Raw genomic sequence first — 18,974 nt, forward strand, 5'->3', positions numbered from 1 at the left:
ACAAGATCATGTTGTCACTGCGCCGTGCTGGCGGCAGCAGCCAAGTGAGTGGTTTTGTCATTAACGCTGGTAGAAATGTTCGAATCCTGACAAGATTCATGTTAGTTACTCCATGCTGCGTTGGTGGCAGCAGCCAAGTGAGTGGTCTTTGTCATTAACGCTGGTAGAAATGTTTTGAATCTCCGACAAGATCATGTTGTTACTCCATGCTGCATTGGCTGGCAGCAGCCAAGTGAGTGGTTTTGTTACAACGCCAGAAATGTTTTGAATTCTGACAAGATCATGTTAAGTTACCTGCTGTGCTGGCGGCGGCAGCCAAGGAGTGGTTTTGTTACACACGCTGGTAGAAATGTTTTGAATTCTGACAAGATCATGTTAAGTTACTCATGCTGTACTGGTGGCAGCAGCCAAGGAGTGGTTTTGTTACACGCTGGTAGAAATGTTTTGAATCCTGACAAGATCATGTTGTTACCGCGGCTGTGCTGGTGGCAGCAGCCAAGGAGTGGTTTTGTTATTAACGCTGGTAGAAATGTTTTGAATCCCTGACAAGATCATGTTTAGTTACCCCATGCTGTGCTGGCGGCAGCAGCCATGAGTGGTCTTTGTTACACGCTGGTAGAAATGTTTTGAATCCTGACAAGATCATGTTAAGTTACCATCATGCGCTGTGTGCTGGTGGCAGCAGCCAAGGAGTGGTCTTTGTTCCTTAACGCTGGTAGAAATGTTTTGAATCTGACAAGATCATGTTGTTACCCATGCTGTGCTGGCGGCAGCAGCCAAGGAGTGGCTTTGTTAACGCTGGTAGAAAATGTTTTGAATCTGACAAGATCATGTTGCCACCGCTGCATGCTGGCGGCAGCAGCCAAGGAGTGGTTTTGTTACACGCTGGTAGAAATGTTTTGAATCCTGACAAGATCATGTTATTACCCGCGCTGTGTTGGCGGCAGCAGCCAAGTGAGTGGTTTTGTTACACGTTGGTAGAAACTGTTGAATCCTGGTGGCATGTTGCCACCGCGGCTGTGCTGGTGGCAGCAGCCAAGCGGAGTGGTTTTGTTACACGCTGGTAGAAATGTTTTGAATCTGACAAGATCATGTTGTTACTCATGCTGTGCTGGCGGCAGCAGCCAAGGAGTGGTTTTGTAAACGCTGGTAGAAATGTTTTGAATCTCCAAGATCATGTTAGTTATCGCATGTATTGGTGGCAGCAGCCAAGGAGTGGTTTGTTTTCACGCACATTTGAATTTGACAAGCATGTTAAGTTACCCATGCTGTGCTGGTGGCAGCAGCCAAGTGAGTGGTCTTTGTCATTAACGCTGGTAGAAATGTTTTGAATTCTGACAAGATCATGTTAAGCCACCTCATGCTGTACTGGTGGCAGCAGCCAAGTGAGTGGTTTTGTTACACGCTGGTAGAAATGTTTTGAATTCCTGACAAGATCATGTTAAGTTACCGTGTGCTGTACTGGTGGCAGCAGCCAAGTGAGTGGTCTTTGTTACACGCTGGTAGAAATGTTTTGAATTCTGACAAGATCATGTTAGAAAAAAGTTACTCATGCTGTGCTGGTGGCAGCAGCCAAGTGAGTGGTTTGTGTTAACGCTGGTAGAAATGTTTTGAATTCCTGACAAGATCATGTTAAGTTACCATGCTGTACTGGCGGCAGCAGCCAAGGAGTGGTTTTGTTAACGCTGGTAGAAATGTTTTGAATTCTGACAAGATCATGTTAAGTTACTCGCTGTACTGGTGGCAGCAGCTAAGGAGTGGTTTGTTGTTAACGCTGGTAGAAATGTTTTGAATTCTGACAAGATCATGTTAAGTTACTGCGGCTGTATTGGTGGCAGCAGCCAAGTGAGTGGTTTTGTTAACGCTGGTAGAAATGTTTTGAATTCCTGACAAGATCATGTTGTTACCCGAAATGTTTTGAATCTGCTGCTGGTGGCAGCAGCCAAGGAGTGGTTTTGTTAACGCTGGTAGAAATGTTTTGAATTCTGACAAGATCATGTTGTTACCGGCCTGCTGTACTGGTGGCAGCAGCCAAGGAGTGGTTTTGTTACACGCTGGTAGAAATGTTTTGAATTCTGACAAGATCATGTTGTTACTCATGCTGTGCTGGTGGCAGCAGCTAAGGAGTGGTTTTGTTACACGCTGGTAGAAATGTTTTGAATCTCCGACAAGATCATGTTAAGGTTACCCTCGCGTTGTACTGGCGGCAGCAGCCAAGGAGTGGTTTCGTCATTAACGCTGGTAGAAATGTTTTGAATCCTGACAAGATCATGTTGTTACCATGCTGTGCTGGCGGCAGCAGCCAAGTGAGTGGTCTTTGTTACACGCTGGCAGAGAGATGTTTTGAATCTCTGACAAGATCATGTTAAGTTACCCGTGCTGTATTGGTGGCAGCAGCTAAGTGAGTGGTTTGTGCCATTAACGCTGGTAGAAATTATTTGAATCCTGATGCAGTAATGTTAAGTTACCTCATGCCGTGCTGGCTGGCAGCAGCCAAGGAGTGGTTTTGTTACACGCTGGTAGAAATGTTTGAATTCCTGACAAGATCATGTTGTTACCCATGCTGTGCTGCGGCAGCAGCTGCTGAAGCGAGTGGTCTTTGCACACGTTGGTAGAAATGTTTTGAATTCCTGACAAGATCATGTTGCCACCTCGTGGCTGTGCTGGTGGCAGCAGCCATGGAGTGGTTTTGTTACACGCTGATAGAAATGTTTTGAATTCTGACAAGATCATGTTAAGTTACCCATGCTGTACTGGTGGCAGCAGCTAAGTGAGTGGTTTTGTTACAACGCTGGTAGAAATGTTTTGAATTCTGACAAGATCATGTTAAGTTACTCGCTGCTGTACTGGTGGCAGCAGCCAAGGAGTGGTTTTGTTAACGCTGATAGAAATGTTTTGAATCCTGACAAGATCATGTTAAGTTACTCATGCTGTACTGGTGGCAGCAGCCATGAGTGGTTTTGTTACACGCTGGTAGAAATGTTTTGAATCCTGACAAGATCATGTTAAGTTACCGCGTGCTGTACTGGCGGCAGCAGCCAAGTGAGTGGTTTTGTTACACGCTGGTAGAAATGTTTTGAATTCTGACAAGATCATGTTGCCACTGCGTGTGTGTTGGCGGCAGCAGCCAAGGAGTGGTTTTTGTTAACGCTGGTAGAAATGTTTTGAATCTGACAAGATCATGTTAAGTTACCCGCGGCTGTACTGGTGGCAGCAGCCAAGGAGTGGTTTTGTTATTAACGCTGGTAGAAATGTTTTGAATCCTGACAAGATCATGTTAGGTTACCATGCTGCGTTGGCGGCAGCAGCCAAGGAGTGGTTTTGTTATTAACGCTGATAGAAATGTTTTGAATCTGACAAGATCATGTTGTTACCCATGCTGTGCTGGTGGCAGCAGCCAAGGAGTGGTTTTGTTACACGCTGGTAGAAATGTTTTGAATTCTGACAAGATCATGTTAAGTTACCCGTGCTGTGCTGGTGGCAGCAGCCAAGTGAGTGGTTTTGTAACACGCTGGTAGAAAACATGTTTTGAATCCTGACAAGATCATGTTGCCACCGCGCTGTACTGGCGGCAGCAGCCAAGGAGTGGTTTTGTGACATGTTGGCAGAAATGTTTTGAATCCTGATGCAGTCATGTTGCCACCGCGGCTGTACTGGCGGCAGCAGCCAAGTGATGAGTGGTTTGTTATATGCGCTGGTAGAAATGTTTTGAATCTGACAAGATCATGTTGCCACCGCGGCTGTACTGGCGGCAGCAGCCAAGCGAGTGGTCTTGGTGACACGTTGGCAGAAATGTTTGAATCCTGACGCAGCAATGTTAAGCCACCGCGGCTGTACTGGCGGCAGCAGCCAAGGAGTGGTCTTGTTACAACGCTGGCAGAAAACGTTTTGAACCTGATGCAGTAATGTTGCCACCCGCGGCTGTACTGGCGGCAGCAGCCAAGGAGTGGTCTTTGTTGCATTAACGCCTGGCAGAAATGTTTTGAATCCTGACAAGATCATGTTGTTACACCGTGGCTGCGCTGGTGGCAGCAGCCAAGTGTGTGGTTTTGTTACAACGCCAGAAATGTTTTGAATTCTGACAAGATCATGTTGTCACTCATGCTGTATTGGCGGCAGCAGCCAAGGAGTGGTCTTGTTATTAACGCTGGTAGAAATGTTTTGAATCCTGACAAGATCATGTTGTTACCCATGCTGTGCTGGTGGCAGCAGCCAAGGAGTGGTTTTGTTACACGCTGGTAGAAATGTTTTGAATTCTGACAAGATCATGTTGGTTACTCGCGCTGTACTGGTGGCAGCAGCCAAGTGAGTGGTTTTGTTATTAACGCTGGCAGAAATTATTTGAATCTGACAAGATCATGTTAAGTTACCTGCGCCGTACTGGCGGCAGCAGCCAAGTGAGTGGTTTTGCTAACGCTGGTAGAAATGTTTTGAATTCTGACAAGATCATGTTGTTACCCATGCTGTGCTGGTGGCAGCAGCCAAGGAGTGGTCTTTGTTACAACGCTGGTAGAGATGTTTTGAATTCGACAAGATCATGTTGTTACCCCGGCTGTACTGGCGGCAGCAGCCAAGGAGTGGTTTTGTTACACGCTGGTAGAAATTATTTGAATTCTGATGCAGTAATGTTGCCACCTCGTGCTGTGCCTGGCGGCAGCAGCCAAGGAGTGGTCTTTGTTACACGCTGGTAGAAATGTTTTGAATTCTGACAAGATCATGTTGTTACTCATGCTGTGTTGGCGGCAGCAGCCAAGTGAGTGGTTTTGTGACATGTTGGTAGAAATGTTTTGAATTCTGACAAGATCATGTTAAGCCACTGCGGCTGTGCTGGTGGCAGCAGCCAAGTGAGTGGTTTTTGTTACACGCTGATAGAAATGTTTTGAATCTGACAAGATCATGTTGTTACTCATGCTGTATTGGTGGCAGCAGCCAAGGAGTGGTTTTGTTACACGCTGGTAGAAATGTTTTGAATCTGACAAGATCATGTTGGTTACCACTGGGTATGCTGTATTGGTGGCAGCAGCCAAGTGAGTGGTTTTGTTAACGCTGGTAGAAATGTTTTGAATCTGACAAGATCATGTTGCCACCCGCGGCTGTACTGGTGGCAGCAGCCAAGTGAGTGGTCTTTGTTACACGCTGGTAGAAATGTTTTGAATTCTGACAAGATCATGTTGTTAAGTTACCGCGGCTGTACTGGTGGCAGCAGCCAAGGAGTGGTTTTGTTACACGCTGGTAGAAATGTTTTGAATTCTGACAAGATCATGTTAAGTTACCTCATGCTGTGCTGGTGGCAGCAGCCAAGTGAGTGGTTTTGTTAACGCTGGTAGAAATGTTTTGAATTCTGACAAGATCATGTTGCCACCGCGGCTGTATTGGTGGCAGCAGCCAAGGAGTGGTTTTGTTAACGCTGATAGAAATGTTTTGAATCCTGACAAGATCATGTTAAGTTACCCATGCTGTGTTGGTGGCAGCAGCCAAGTGAGTGGTTTTGTTACAACGCTGGTAGAAATGTTTTGAATTCTGACAAGATCATGTTGTTACCCGCGGCTGTGTTGGTGGCAGCAGCCAAGGAGTGGTTTTGTAACACGCTGGTAGAAATGTTTTGAATCCTGACAAGATCATGTTAAGTTACCGCGGCTGTATTGGCGGCAGCAGCCAAGCGAGTGGTTTTGTGACACGTTGGCAGAAATGTTTTGAATCCTGACGCAGCAACAATGTTAAGCCACCGCGGCTGTACTGGCGGCAGCAGCAAGTGAGTGGTTTTGTTAACGCTGGTAGAAATGTTTTGAATTCTGACAAGATCATGTTGCCACCGCGGCTGTACTGGTGGCAGCAGCCAAGGAGTGGTTTTGTGACACGTTGGCAGAAATGTTTTGAATCCTGACGCAGCAATGTTAAGCCACCGCGCTGTACTGGCGGCAGCAGCCAAGGAGTGGTTTTGTTATAACGCTGGTAGAAATGTTTTGAATCTGATGCAGTAATGTTAAGTTACCCGCTGTACTGGCGGCAGCAGCCAAGGAGTGGTTTTGTTACACGCTGGTAGAAATGTTTTGAATCCTGACAAGATCATGTTAAGTTACTCGCTATGCTGTGCTGGCGGCAGCAGCCATGTGGTTTTGTTAACGCTGGTAGAAATGTTTTGAATCTGACAAGATCATGTTAAGTTACTCATGCTGTACTGGTGGCAGCAGCCAAGTGAGTGGTTTTGTTACACGCTGGTAGAAATGTTTTGAATTCTGACAAGATCATGTTAAGTTACTCATGCTGTGTTGGTGGCAGCAGCTAAGTGAGTGGTTTTGTTACACGCTGGTAGAAATGTTTTGAATTCTGACAAGATCATGTTAAGTTACCGGCTGTATTGGTGGCAGCAGCTAAGTGAGTGGTTTTGTTACACGCTGGTAGAAATTATTTGAATTCTGATGCAGTAATGTTAAGTTACTTGTACTGTGTTTGTGGTCATAATGCTCTTGGTAGTAGAATCCTTTACCATTAATACACAAACCAGTATAAAATTGGCATAAAATTGTATATGAATATTTGGGTTTATTTTTATGTTTAGATAAAGACAAAATTTTAGACACACAAATTACAATTTATATTGTCAAAAACCCATTTTAAATGTTTAGTACTGGAAATTTTGAAGACAATAGACTTATGATATCTGTGCATATATTCAAGCAGTTTTTTAAAACCAATATTATTGCTTAATTTTCCACTTTATTTCTGTTCTTTATTCATGGTAATTGTTTTCTCTTTTCATCAAGACTTGTGAAACCTTCATTGAAGTTAGTTTGTATTACAGTCAGACTGTCTCATTGCATTTTTTCTGGCAATTACCTCATTTAGGAAGCATCATATTCCCTTTGAAATATATCTATTCTCATACAAGTCATCAGTAAGTTGCTCATTCTGTAACATGTACAGCAAAATTACCATATACATTAATAATAATAAAAAAAACATACAAAAATTAAATGTAATGTTTTTCACCTGTCAGTTGTGCTTAATTGAACTTTACTTCAATGGAAGTTTAAGCAGTAGAAACAACTAATAAACATTGGTATTTGTTTTATATCTTGACTCAGTTAAATAGTAGTGTTCAACGTTACCCACTTATTCCAAAAATACCAATCTGAAGAGCACTTGAAATATTTTTCACAACATAGAACAATATTAGAGGATTAGTTCTTTAGAATTTCTATTAAATTTAAACAAATATTAAATATGCAAGTTCAAGCAATTCAGATTATTGGGATGGATAATTGATTTTCATCACATTTCTTTGAAGATGCTAAGTTCAGAATTTATTCATACTGGCTGTACATAATACATAAAAAACAGATTAAAAAAAAAAGGACAACTTATAAATTTTGATTAAGCATAGATGAAGAAAATACACTAAAGGTCAAGGTTAAAACAAGCTCAGACTGTTTAATTGATGTAGGTAATATAATTTACAATAAGCAGTCATTCTGTTTGTGGAGTTTGTAATATTCTATCAATGTTACTGGGTTAAATGTGCTGAACCATATATATCCCATAGGTATTTTTTGTCATAGAGGGTACCACTTGAATGGTTTTTTTTTGTTTTGGTGTCATTTCTGTGTACTCTTAACTAAAGCTTCTTAAAAATATATTTTTGTGTTGAATCAATGATATCATATAGGAGTAACTAGCATCTTCTTTACCAGAATTTAATACACAAGAGTTTGATTGTGAGGGTTAAACTGAAGATGAGGTGAAGGAGACATGTCAGATAGTATGTAGTTGTAATTTATCTAATTTAAAATGTTTTCCACATCAAGTTAACAGTAGTGGAAAAATTTACCAAGTCATGTGTGCAAGAGAATATGAATATCTTAGCCAGATGTGTAATTTGTAATGTTAAGGTGACATTTCTTTCAGAATTTGAAAATTTTGTAAAAAAAAAGTAAAAAACTCGGAAGTGTACACCTGTACTGTATCTGAAAGTATATTTTATGGGAAAGTGTAATATTTAAGAACTGACACTTTCCTCGTATGTCAGTGATAAATATAAATGATTTCTATCTACAGTAGAACTGACTGTACAGAAAATTGTAAAAATCGACGGAGGGATTTAGAAAATGATGTTAAACAACCGCGCCGTGAAGTAAAAGTCAGAGAAGACCAGTTGCGGCAAATAGAAAGAGAGGTACAGGTAAGTTTCTACTTTCTATTTGTCTGTACTATAAGTTGAATACTTTATTTTGTAACCAAGTTTATAACTTAGTGGAACTGAAATTGGTTTTAAAGTGTTATTTGGCAATGATTTGATCACACTTTGTTTCCTTATGAGACTTGCATGCTTAAAGTTAGCACTAATAAAACATTTAAAATTTTTATTTCAAAGTTTGTTTTGTGGACTAAATTTCAGAGAAATATTTGTAGTACATAATGTTTTCTACATGGAATATCAAACCTTTGGTTACACTTTTAACAATACTTAAAGTACTGGGAGGAACCTCAACTGAGCTGGTGGTAAGAAATATAAGCAAATGATTAAATATGTGTAACTATTGAGTTAAACTTTTGTATGACAGTATGGGTAATTTAAAGTCGCTATATAAGCTCTTGAAGTGTTTATCTTTAAAGTGTAAAAATTTATAACTTTACTTTGGAAATGCATTTTTTTTCTTAATAAAATTTTGGATTTAACTACAAACCACTGTCCAGATTGTTTTACTGTTCCTAATTTCAGTTTACAGAAACTTAATAAACAAAATACTTGGACAACTTGTAAGCTTTGATGAAGAATAAACAAAAAAGTTTAATTATGAAAAATAAGGTGATAGCAGCAACAAGTATTTGACGTGTGTTTGTATGGTAGTTAACATTAAATTCTTGAACATTTGGGATGTGTATATTTGTTTGTTGAAGATGAAATATGTACATTCCAAAATGATCAAGAGATAAATGTGTTTTGTTGCCATTCTTCTATTGTTCATCATTAAACTTCATTACTGCAGAATGAATCTGTTTCTAATCACGAGTTACACTAATTGTCAAGGTCACACCAAGGTCAAACTATTAGAGATGACGACTATATTTATGATAAGCAATCATATCTGCTTGTTGAGTTTGTATGTTCTATGTGTATACATGTCTCATCATATCATGTATCAGGTGGTTGTTTGAGTCAGGGAAGATTGGGCTATATCCTCTTTCTCTGTTTTTTAAACTCAAAACACAAACCATGCTGTTTAACTGTGGTATATTTCATTACTCACTTCAATTTATGTGGTGATTCACTTGTTTGATTATTTAGGTCAATTATTCTTTTATAAATGAAAATGAGACATTTTAATGTCCACCATCAAGTTGCACTGTAAAAGATCTTCAAACATGGGATTACCATAGTCTGAAGTAAATATGTTCTGAGTTTTTATTGCTACACACATGCATTTGGAAAGACAGATTTTCCAAAAAAAAGTAGAAAGAATATGCCCACCCAACAAATTAGAAGACAAATTATCAAGATAGTATGTAAGAGTAAAGATGTGACTGGTTATCAAAATGATTATTATAGTAGGTACAATGGGTTTCTTTAAGTAGAAAAAATGAAACTTTGAACTTCACAAGTTGCTACAAACAATTTTACTTTTTGAGGGGAGGGAGGGAGTGACCACTTTTGTCCTTAATACAAATGAAGATTCATCTGACCAAGTCTCTGTGTTATTTGGCTATAGGCCATCTTGTTTCATTGTTTGACAGTGAACAATTATTTTAACATTTTTTTTCCATTGTTACTGAGCAATAAGTGTGGTTTAGCTGTTCTATTTCAGCAGAGGTCAAAGCTTGTTTTATTAACATTATGGTTCATTATATTTTGGTAGTTTAAATCCATTATGTCAGATCTACTTTATTCGAGAAGTTCAGTTTTCAAGGATCACAAAATTAGAGATGTGTGGGTTTGTCATGACAACATTCATTGTTCAACTGAAAATAAAACCAACTAGTGTGAATAAGTGTTATCTAGTCATCCTTAAGTATTTGTTGGATGTCCCTTCCTGAGTATATATTCAAAACCAAAGGGGTGGATGGCTTTTTTCACTTTTAAACATGAAAAATACAGACTGACAATTCTATAAATGACCATTTATGGTTCAGATTTTCAAGTAAATTATTTCTGTACCCCTGTAAAACCTTTAAATATTTTGTATTCTTTTTACAAATGTGATAAACATGGTATTTTCTTAATAAAGCTTGTGGGTAGCCTTCTTGAAGGAGTGGTATCAACAAAGATTGTTTCTGTAACTGATTGTTTAAAGTAATCTGTTGTTAGTCTATAAACACTGACAGTTTAAAGTGCATACAAGTACTAGTAACAAAAATTGTGAGTGTAAATCACTGATGATACAGAGGGAAGAGAAGTGATTTAATAGATTTGTAAAGTGAAGGAGACCTTAAACTATCCCACTTGACTGACTGACTAACTTCAAAAATAGGTAGGAATTGATTATTATCTATTGAGATGTATGAAGAACATTACACAATACAACAACCAGTAACTAGTCTCAAACTACATATCTTGGGCAGTAAAAGTATGGAGAAATCCTTGTAAGTCCCTGATGCTGTTTGTTTGACTGCAGTAGTGCATACTTCTGTAGGATGTGTAGTGGGGTGGGGAATGTTATTGTAGCTGGTTAGGTATTTTAATTTCTATAGATTGGTTAAAAACTTTAGAGTGTACTTGATAGCTGGTGCAGATGCTGTCACTTCCCAATGCTGCATTTCTACCCTAATGGAGATGGATAAAGGATTCTGCAAGATGATAAAATGCAGAAATTCACTAGGCTACTATTGTTCAAAAGTGGTTCACCAAACATAATAGTGGATTGTCATCTTTCTTAGAAAGCTCAATCATATGAACACCAACCTATTTGACCATCTTTAGGATGAACTTGAACAACATGTTGGGCATAGCTCTTCTGTGAACATCTTTTCTCTTTGTATCCTACAAAACTCGTTTTGAAGCTTCCTGAAGTTTATGACATGCTAAAGGGTGATCTGTTACTAAGCAGAGGTCCTAATAAAGTAGCCAGGCAGTTTATGATTTAAATGTTACAGATTATAACAGAAGTGTAAAATCACACTTAAGCAGTAATTGTATTTTTCCTCCATGCAGAATAAAGCTTTTCATTTTGTTATTATAGATAGATTAATATATTTCTAGCTGTTGATAATACATTATATCAGAATTTTCATATAAACCTGACATCTTAGCCATGATGTTTATAATTAGTGATGCTCTTAGCAAGAACACGTGGAGAAGTATTGACTGAAAACATAGTAAATTAAGTATAGTTTTCTTGTGCAAAAGTAACTTACCATTTCTCTTTTTCAGTCTCTACGACAGTACAAAGACAATCAAAATGATACTGAAGTTTTAATGTCAGCTCTGTCCGATGCAGGACAAAAAATACACACCTTGAGAACAGTCTGAGTGCAGAGACCCGTGATAAAGCTAGATCTTTTTTGTGCATTGGGAGAAGCAAAACGACAGGTGGAGATCACTCAGTGTAAGTTACCCATGATTGAGCACATTGGTTGATAATTTTGCTGGTCCCATAGTGGCAAATATTAATGTGTTTTAGTAAATAACACTGTCTCTTCCTTTATTCTATCACTAATTGCATGTAGTTTTATATTGAAAGAAAAGAACTACAAATAAGTGTGATATACAAACACACATACATGATTAACTATGTGATGTTACACAGTTTTATGTTTTGAGAATGTTAATAACATAAAGAGGGATATAGGTAATAAAATTTGTTTGTTTCAGATGTATTTTGGAATATTTTAGGTAATTTTTCTGGATGATAAAACAAACATAATTTACTCTTGCATAAAATGTTTAATTTGAATTTTTCTTACTGCAATTAAATTCTAGTTGTATGACATGCTCTGATAGTTTTCAAAAATAATTTTTTTGTATGTGATTGAAGTATCATACTAAAATAATATAAAATTGTATATAATTATCTATATAGATCAGAACTAAAAAACTAACTTCTAACTTCATGAAACCAATCTTGTAGAAACAATTGACTAGATGTACTTAGTCATAAACCAAAAGGAAACTAAAACCATAAGTTGATCCTTGTGATGTAATATACTGTTTGATGAGATTAGAGATTTTGGTTTTCATAAGCTCATACATTGACAACAACGTCAAATAATCTTCACAGGTGTAAAAAATCATTTGAAATTATTTTAAACATTAATGCTAATGAAATAGAAGAAAACATCAATACTTCTAAAACACAATAGTAAAATTATGATGGATGGAAGATGTTTAATATCTTATCTCTGGACATATTATTAACAATTTCAGCATTGCTCACCCAGAAGGAGAAAGAGATAGAAGAGTTAAAGTCCAAAGTGGCTGAGGTGATGGCTGTTATGCCACCAACTTCGACTTACGCAGTAGTTAGTCTGGAATCAGATATGGTGTCCTCCTCCATGCTGTACTCTCCCAAGTTCATGTCAGAGGATAAAGGCACCACATCCTCACTTGACCCTAATGCTTCCATTTATACCCCAAACATTGGTTCCTCGAAATGTAAACAGTTAGCAGTGCTTTCAGGAAAACTTCTTTTCCTATTTCTTTCTTTTTGAGCCAATATAAGAGGAAGCCAATATTTTCAGATATAATTTTTTTTTGCTTTTGGCTATTTAGCAGTAACAATTTACTTTAAAAAGCAGATTTAATTGTTGCTGATAAGAAATGGGTTCTAGTGATTGTTGCACACAACAAAAGCATTTATGTAAAAGAAAAAATTCAGGCCACATACTGCATCATTGACTGTTCTGGTAAGAGTTGTTAAGAAATGTGTACTATCAAAATTTCTTTTTGTTATCCACCAACCTTTTACATAGTTCTTTTTAAAAAAGAGAGCATTATTTATGTTTAAAAAATATTGAGTAATAATAACAATGATTCTTTTAAGGCATTATTTCATTTAAATCTGTAACCTAAAAAGTAGTACATTGGTAACATTACAAACAAAATAGTGTTTCATTATATGTGGAATACGTTTTTCAGTACTTTGTTTGAAGCCTCATATTAATAGCTATTCAAAGAAGAAACTTGTATTGTTAATAGTATTTTAAGTTAATATTTAAATATTTTTGTGATTAACATTACATTAACAAATACATAAAACACAGTAGTAAATTAATATACATCAGTGTGAGGTTTTTGCAGAAAGAAACGTATTAAAATTTGTGGATAATAATACATTAAATCCAATATTGTTTGTTTAGTTTCAATCTTTTTTATTAATTTAAGTTATTTTAGTATCCTGCACAACAATTATAAAGGTTTTTTCATACAATTTATTTTGTATAATGAAACAGGTTTGGGTAACAGTATTACTGGCATTAACCTTTTCCTTCTGTTCTTCAGATTAAGAATACTAAAACAGAGCTTGTATAGCTGAACACTGAATAGCTTTTGGTTGTTTTTTTCTGTTCAAATAAGTTATAGCGACTTGTTATGGTTTTCAGTGAATGAAGTCATTACAGTTGCACTTTGCAGATTTTAATCTGTATGTTTCTGGTAGAGAAAGTAATGTTTCATATTAGATATTTTTGAAGGAGTTGAAACAGATTATGGTTTCCTGGAATTTTGTGTATCTGTTTGCTACTGTTTCTTCAATTAGCATTTCCTTTTCAGAATATCAAAGTAAACTTGAAAACAAAAGTGTTTCACAAGTAAATGCTATAAATTATTAACAGAACTGAATCTAACAATCAACATCAAGTTGTACACTCCCTGGCTCTTTTCTAACTTAAGTTTTTTTTATACAATATTTGAGAGCAGAATGTAAATTACATTATATATCAGGAAAATTATCAATAAAATTAGTTGAAAAGATGTAATAATAGTTTGTGCAGAACAAATAATAAGAGTACCGGTGTCATTAATCAATATACAAGGTTGAGCATGATACAGTTTTATTAGAAAATTCTCTACAACCAGTGAAATCTCCCTTTTTTATCTGGTAAATAAACTTTTTTTTTGTTTTGTTTTGTAAGGATCATTTTCTAAGAAATAGTAAAATACCAAACATGCTTTTGATGTTGATTACTTTGTTGTTCAAATAGTTTAGCTACTTCTAAAAGCAATCATCAAGCTTCAAAGCTGTGTTAAATTTGTTAATGATTCTAAAAGAATTATCTTGAATATGGTTTTTGTGTATAGGCTTTCATAAACCAGTAATGTCATGTTTGTGTGCCATACCATATACCAAATTAATTAACATCATTGTTTGATATTTATGAACTTTAGTTTTAAGAATATAGAAGAAACATCCTGGGAGAGAAATTAAAATGCCAGAAAAGCTGTTGGATGTTCAAACAGTGCATTGAGATGGTAGATAACACTAAAGAAATATGTTCTGTACAATCTGGTTTTGAACTTGTCAGCATGAAATTAGTTTAAGATGCTAAAAAATAAGCTACTTTTGTTGCAATATATATGTAAGGCTGTAATATATTACTAACTGAAACTTAGATTTCTTTCAGTGTCTGGAGTTTCACCCATACATACACTTCATCATGTATACAAGTATTATCAACTTTAAATGCTTAATTTACTTCTTTACAACCATATTGCAATTTATTTTAGCATTTATTAGTTATGTTACATGTTGGCTTTTCAATTGGCTCTTGACATTTTTTGTTTATTTTTTTCCCAGTAAATACATTACTAGTTTAGAATTTATATCTGTACTATAGATAATGTTTGTGACCATAAAGAACTAATTAAAATTGTCAACTAAAAGAAATTGTATCACCTAAGATAATATCCTATTCATATTAGGTTTTGTCACATTTTGTTACTGGAAGCATTCAGATCTCTCAGTGATGCAAGTTATAAGAGGGTTATTTCATGATCATTATGTTACCATTCTTATGGTTAAGAAGGGATTAGTGATGGATATTTTACACTGTGTGCTGGTAAACGTTAAGATAATAACATTCAAATGTTTGCATGATAAAAATGGAATATTATAACTGTTTTCAAGTGAGATGAAAGTCACACCAATCATTGGATATTCTTTGCTGTTTGCCATTAGTATGATGATGGTGGTGTCTTAAAGAAATCCAGTTTCTAGAAGTATACTTGCTGATAGATATTCTGTACAGTTCACTGCTGTACACCTTTTTTTTGTTAATGTTTTATAGGGTGACATTGTCATCCTGTTTTCTGAAGCCAGGAAAATAAAACAATTCTATTTCATGGAAATGAAGATCATATTTCATCCAGTTTTTTGTTACCATTCCAACTTAAAATGTTTTGTACTTTCTTTGTATCAACTAAACTGGTCATAATTCAAGTTGGTATTAGAAAATTAAGATGAAAATTTAAAGAAGGTACTATAATTTTTAGAGATAATCTCTCTGCAAGATTAGTGTTACAAATTACAAGTTATCAACTATCAATTACATCCAAAAAGGATTTGCATTTTAAAAATAATAATTTATACTAACTTACAATCAAAACAAGCTGCCAACTCAGAGAAAAACTAAAAAACAACAGCGTGGTAATGAGTATAGCTAATTAAACACATTTTTGTTACACTGTAAGATTAAATGCATCGTTTTATTAATTGGGTGCCTTCTCTGTTAAATGTTATTTACAACTGTAAACCTTAGTTTGGCAAACCTAGAAGGTTTAAGGTGAGTCCAAAATACATATACAAATATAATCATAAAAAAAACAACAATATTTATAATAAAGATATAATAAAATACACATTCTAACCAATACATTTAATGAAAGTAACTCGAAGGAAAGGATAGAATATATATATATAGATATATATGTATCACTTACAGAGCACTATTAGCATTGAGTAAGATTTTCTCTTTAATATCAGTTTTGATTCCTGTGGTTCAACAGCATATCTGTTGACTTAATATGATGAAAATCAGTTTTGGTTACCTATGGTGAGTAGAGCATAGATAGCTCAAAATGCAGCTTTGTGTTAAAGAACAACAATATTAAAAAAAGTTTAAAGGAGGTCTAACTTGTATACAAATAAGAAGAAATAACACCAGTTTGATATTTTCATAATTTTCTGACATTTGTACAAACTGAAGGTATAAAAACATCTTGTTACATTTAATATGGGTGTCATCAGATTAATGAGATTTCAATGTTTTTCTGAGAAAACCATCATAGAGGTACAGGTGAGGAAGAGAAAAAGGTGGTTGTTGTCGGTTATAATTAATAGCTTCTTGTGTAAAACTCGAAAATAAACATATTCACTTGAATTTCATGGATATGGTTAAAACGAAATAGAAATAAAGATAGAAAACGGGTAGAAATAACAAACAGTTTTTATGAAACACCAGGTTGCACTGAACATCTGGAATACAGCTTGAGACAGAGAACAAACAAGAATCTTACATCTTTAATAATTCAGAATAAGTGCAGAAGAGGGGAAATATCCTTATACTTTCTCAAGAAGTATCAGAAAAATCAAATTACACTTGGAGAAGAAAAACATTTGTTTTAGCAATTTTTGATGTATGAATTAATGTAATTGAATTTGTTCTATAGTAAGTCATTCAGTTATAAAACCATTTGACAATGCATATTAATTAATTTCTTCTTTGTTTTATCAGAACCATAATACTTCAACTGTTACGTTTTTTTTTAATTTGACTTTCTATGAAACGTTAACATTTAAATAAAACTTTCAGACAAATATTTTCAAAAATATACACAAAATGTGATTATTATATGGATTAAATCCTTAAACGTATTCAAAACATTCTTTTATGAGCTTATAAAGTATATTTTCACTTTTCTGTAATTGGAGGGTCACGGGTTCGAATCCCCGTCATGCCAAACATGCTCGTCCTTTCAGCCGTGTGGGCGTTATAATATTTCGATCAGTCCCACTATTTGTTAGTAAAGAGTAGCCCAAGAGTTGGCGGTGGGTGGTAATGACTGGTTGCCTTCCTCTAGTCTCACAGTGCTAAATTAGGGATAGCTAACGTAGATAGCTCTCGTGTAGCTGTGCGCGAATTCTAAAACCAAACCAAAACTTTTCTATTCCTTTATCATTTTACTGTAGATTGAAACCATTCCAGTTGTACTCTTTCTCTTGTTAAAAACATTTGTTTCCATTGTACTTTGTCCCCCGCTAGTACAGCGGTAAGTCGAAGGACTTACAACGCTAAAATCAGGGGTTCGATTCCCCTCGGTGGGTTCAGCAGATAGCCCGATGTGGCTTTGCTATAAAAAACACTCCATTGTGTTGAACCATTTAAACAATGTTCTTTCTGTGATTCCCAGTAATATATATATATATATATATAACTATCAGTGATGTCGAGAAAACCCACTTGTAGATAAATATATATGTAAAAACGGTTCGTTTGGGTTGAGAAAATATTTTACGTATATTGTTTGTTTGTTTGTTTTGGAATTTCGCACAAAGCTACACGAGGGCTATCTGCGCTAGCCGTCCCTAATTTAACAGTGTAAGACTAGAGGAAGGCAACCAGTCATCACCACCCACCGCCAACTCTTGGGCTACTCTTTACCAACGAATAGTGGGATTGACCGTCACATTATACGCCCCACGGCTGGGAGGGCGAGCATGTTTAGCGCGATACGGGCTCGAACCCGCGACCCTCGGATTACGAGTCACACGCCTTACGCGCTTGGCCATGCCAGGCCCATTTTACGTAGAGGAGCGAACAACGTTTCGACCTTCTTCAGTCATCGTCAGGTTCACAAAGAAAGAAAGAGGTAACTGACCGGCAGCTGACCACATATTTGAAAGGGGGTTGTGTAACTGAGTATCGGAATGTTGAGGGATTTAAGCCCAAAATAAACCAATACAAAGGAACACCTTTATACCTATATTAAAAATAATATAACATTATATATTCAAACATCTAACACCGCACTCTACGTAAAATATTTTCTCAACCCAAACGAGCCGTTTTTACATATACATAAATATATATAACTGTTTTGTAATTCTAACTAACCTTACTCAACAATCCCTGGTGGCAAATCTCTTCTCTTGTGACATTGAAAATATAGGTTTAATACCCATGACGAGAAAAGAATAGACAGCCTTAGTATTTGTTTGTTTGTTTTGTTTTTGTTGGTGTTAATAGAGTACATCTATTTAGTAGATGTTGTTTTTAAACACTTAGAATGCTAAAACAACGGAACCAATTCCCTGAGATAAATAAGCTATCTGTGCAAATGTACGCTGAAACAATTAAGTGACTGTATGAGGTGATAAAAAAAGAACATTTGTTGGATTCCTTGTATGTATTATTAAACGTGTATATGTGTGTGTATATATGTTGACTATTATTGGGGGCGATGTATTTGTTGACAAAATGGAAAAAAAACCAAAAACAGGCTTGACCTACACCCTTGTGCAAATTAATTGAAACAAATGATCATTTTACAATATTTTCATCATGGCGGCCGCTGTAGGCTCGCTGGACCCGCTGATTTCCTTTAATAGTCATTTTTTCACACAGACAGCGCCATTAGCTGTGTTTTGCAGTATGGTTGATCTATTTTGGGACATATTACGAAATTCTGAGGAATATCACGTCATTCGAAATTGCGTTAGACTTTTCTCAAAAATGAGGCTATTTGTGTTACTGCTAATCAGTCGTCTTTCAGCCGTCATGCACAATGGATGTGACTCCTAGAAAGCGTACAAAGATTGTGACACTGCACAAGCACACCGGCATGAGTTACAGGGAAATCGCGGACGTTGTTGGTGTTAGCCTATCGACTGTCAGTCGTGTGATCAAGGCCAAGATCTATCAGTCCGAAACGTAAAGGAAGATGTGGCTGAAAAGGAAAGTAACGTCAAGAGACGACGCGTACGTGGTTAGGGAGAGTGTGAAAGATCCACGGAAGACAAGTGACGCAATAAAAAGATATTTGGAGG

General features: G+C 36.4%; 1 long non-coding RNA gene across 1 annotated transcript; it reads left to right on the plus strand.

The window, feature by feature from the left end:
* The first annotated feature begins 11,485 nt into the window (after window positions 1-11,485).
* LOC143223593 (uncharacterized) lies at window positions 11,486-15,286 on the plus strand. Its single transcript, XR_013012973.1, has 2 exons — window positions 11,486-11,540; window positions 12,359-15,286. It is a non-coding gene; the product is annotated as an uncharacterized LOC143223593 (long non-coding RNA).
* Window positions 15,287-18,974: the final 3,688 nt, after the last annotated feature.

This window comes from Tachypleus tridentatus, chromosome 8 (assembly GCF_004210375.1).
Source record: "Tachypleus tridentatus isolate NWPU-2018 chromosome 8, ASM421037v1, whole genome shotgun sequence".
NCBI classification, from domain to species: Eukaryota; Metazoa; Arthropoda; class Merostomata; order Xiphosura; family Limulidae; genus Tachypleus; species Tachypleus tridentatus.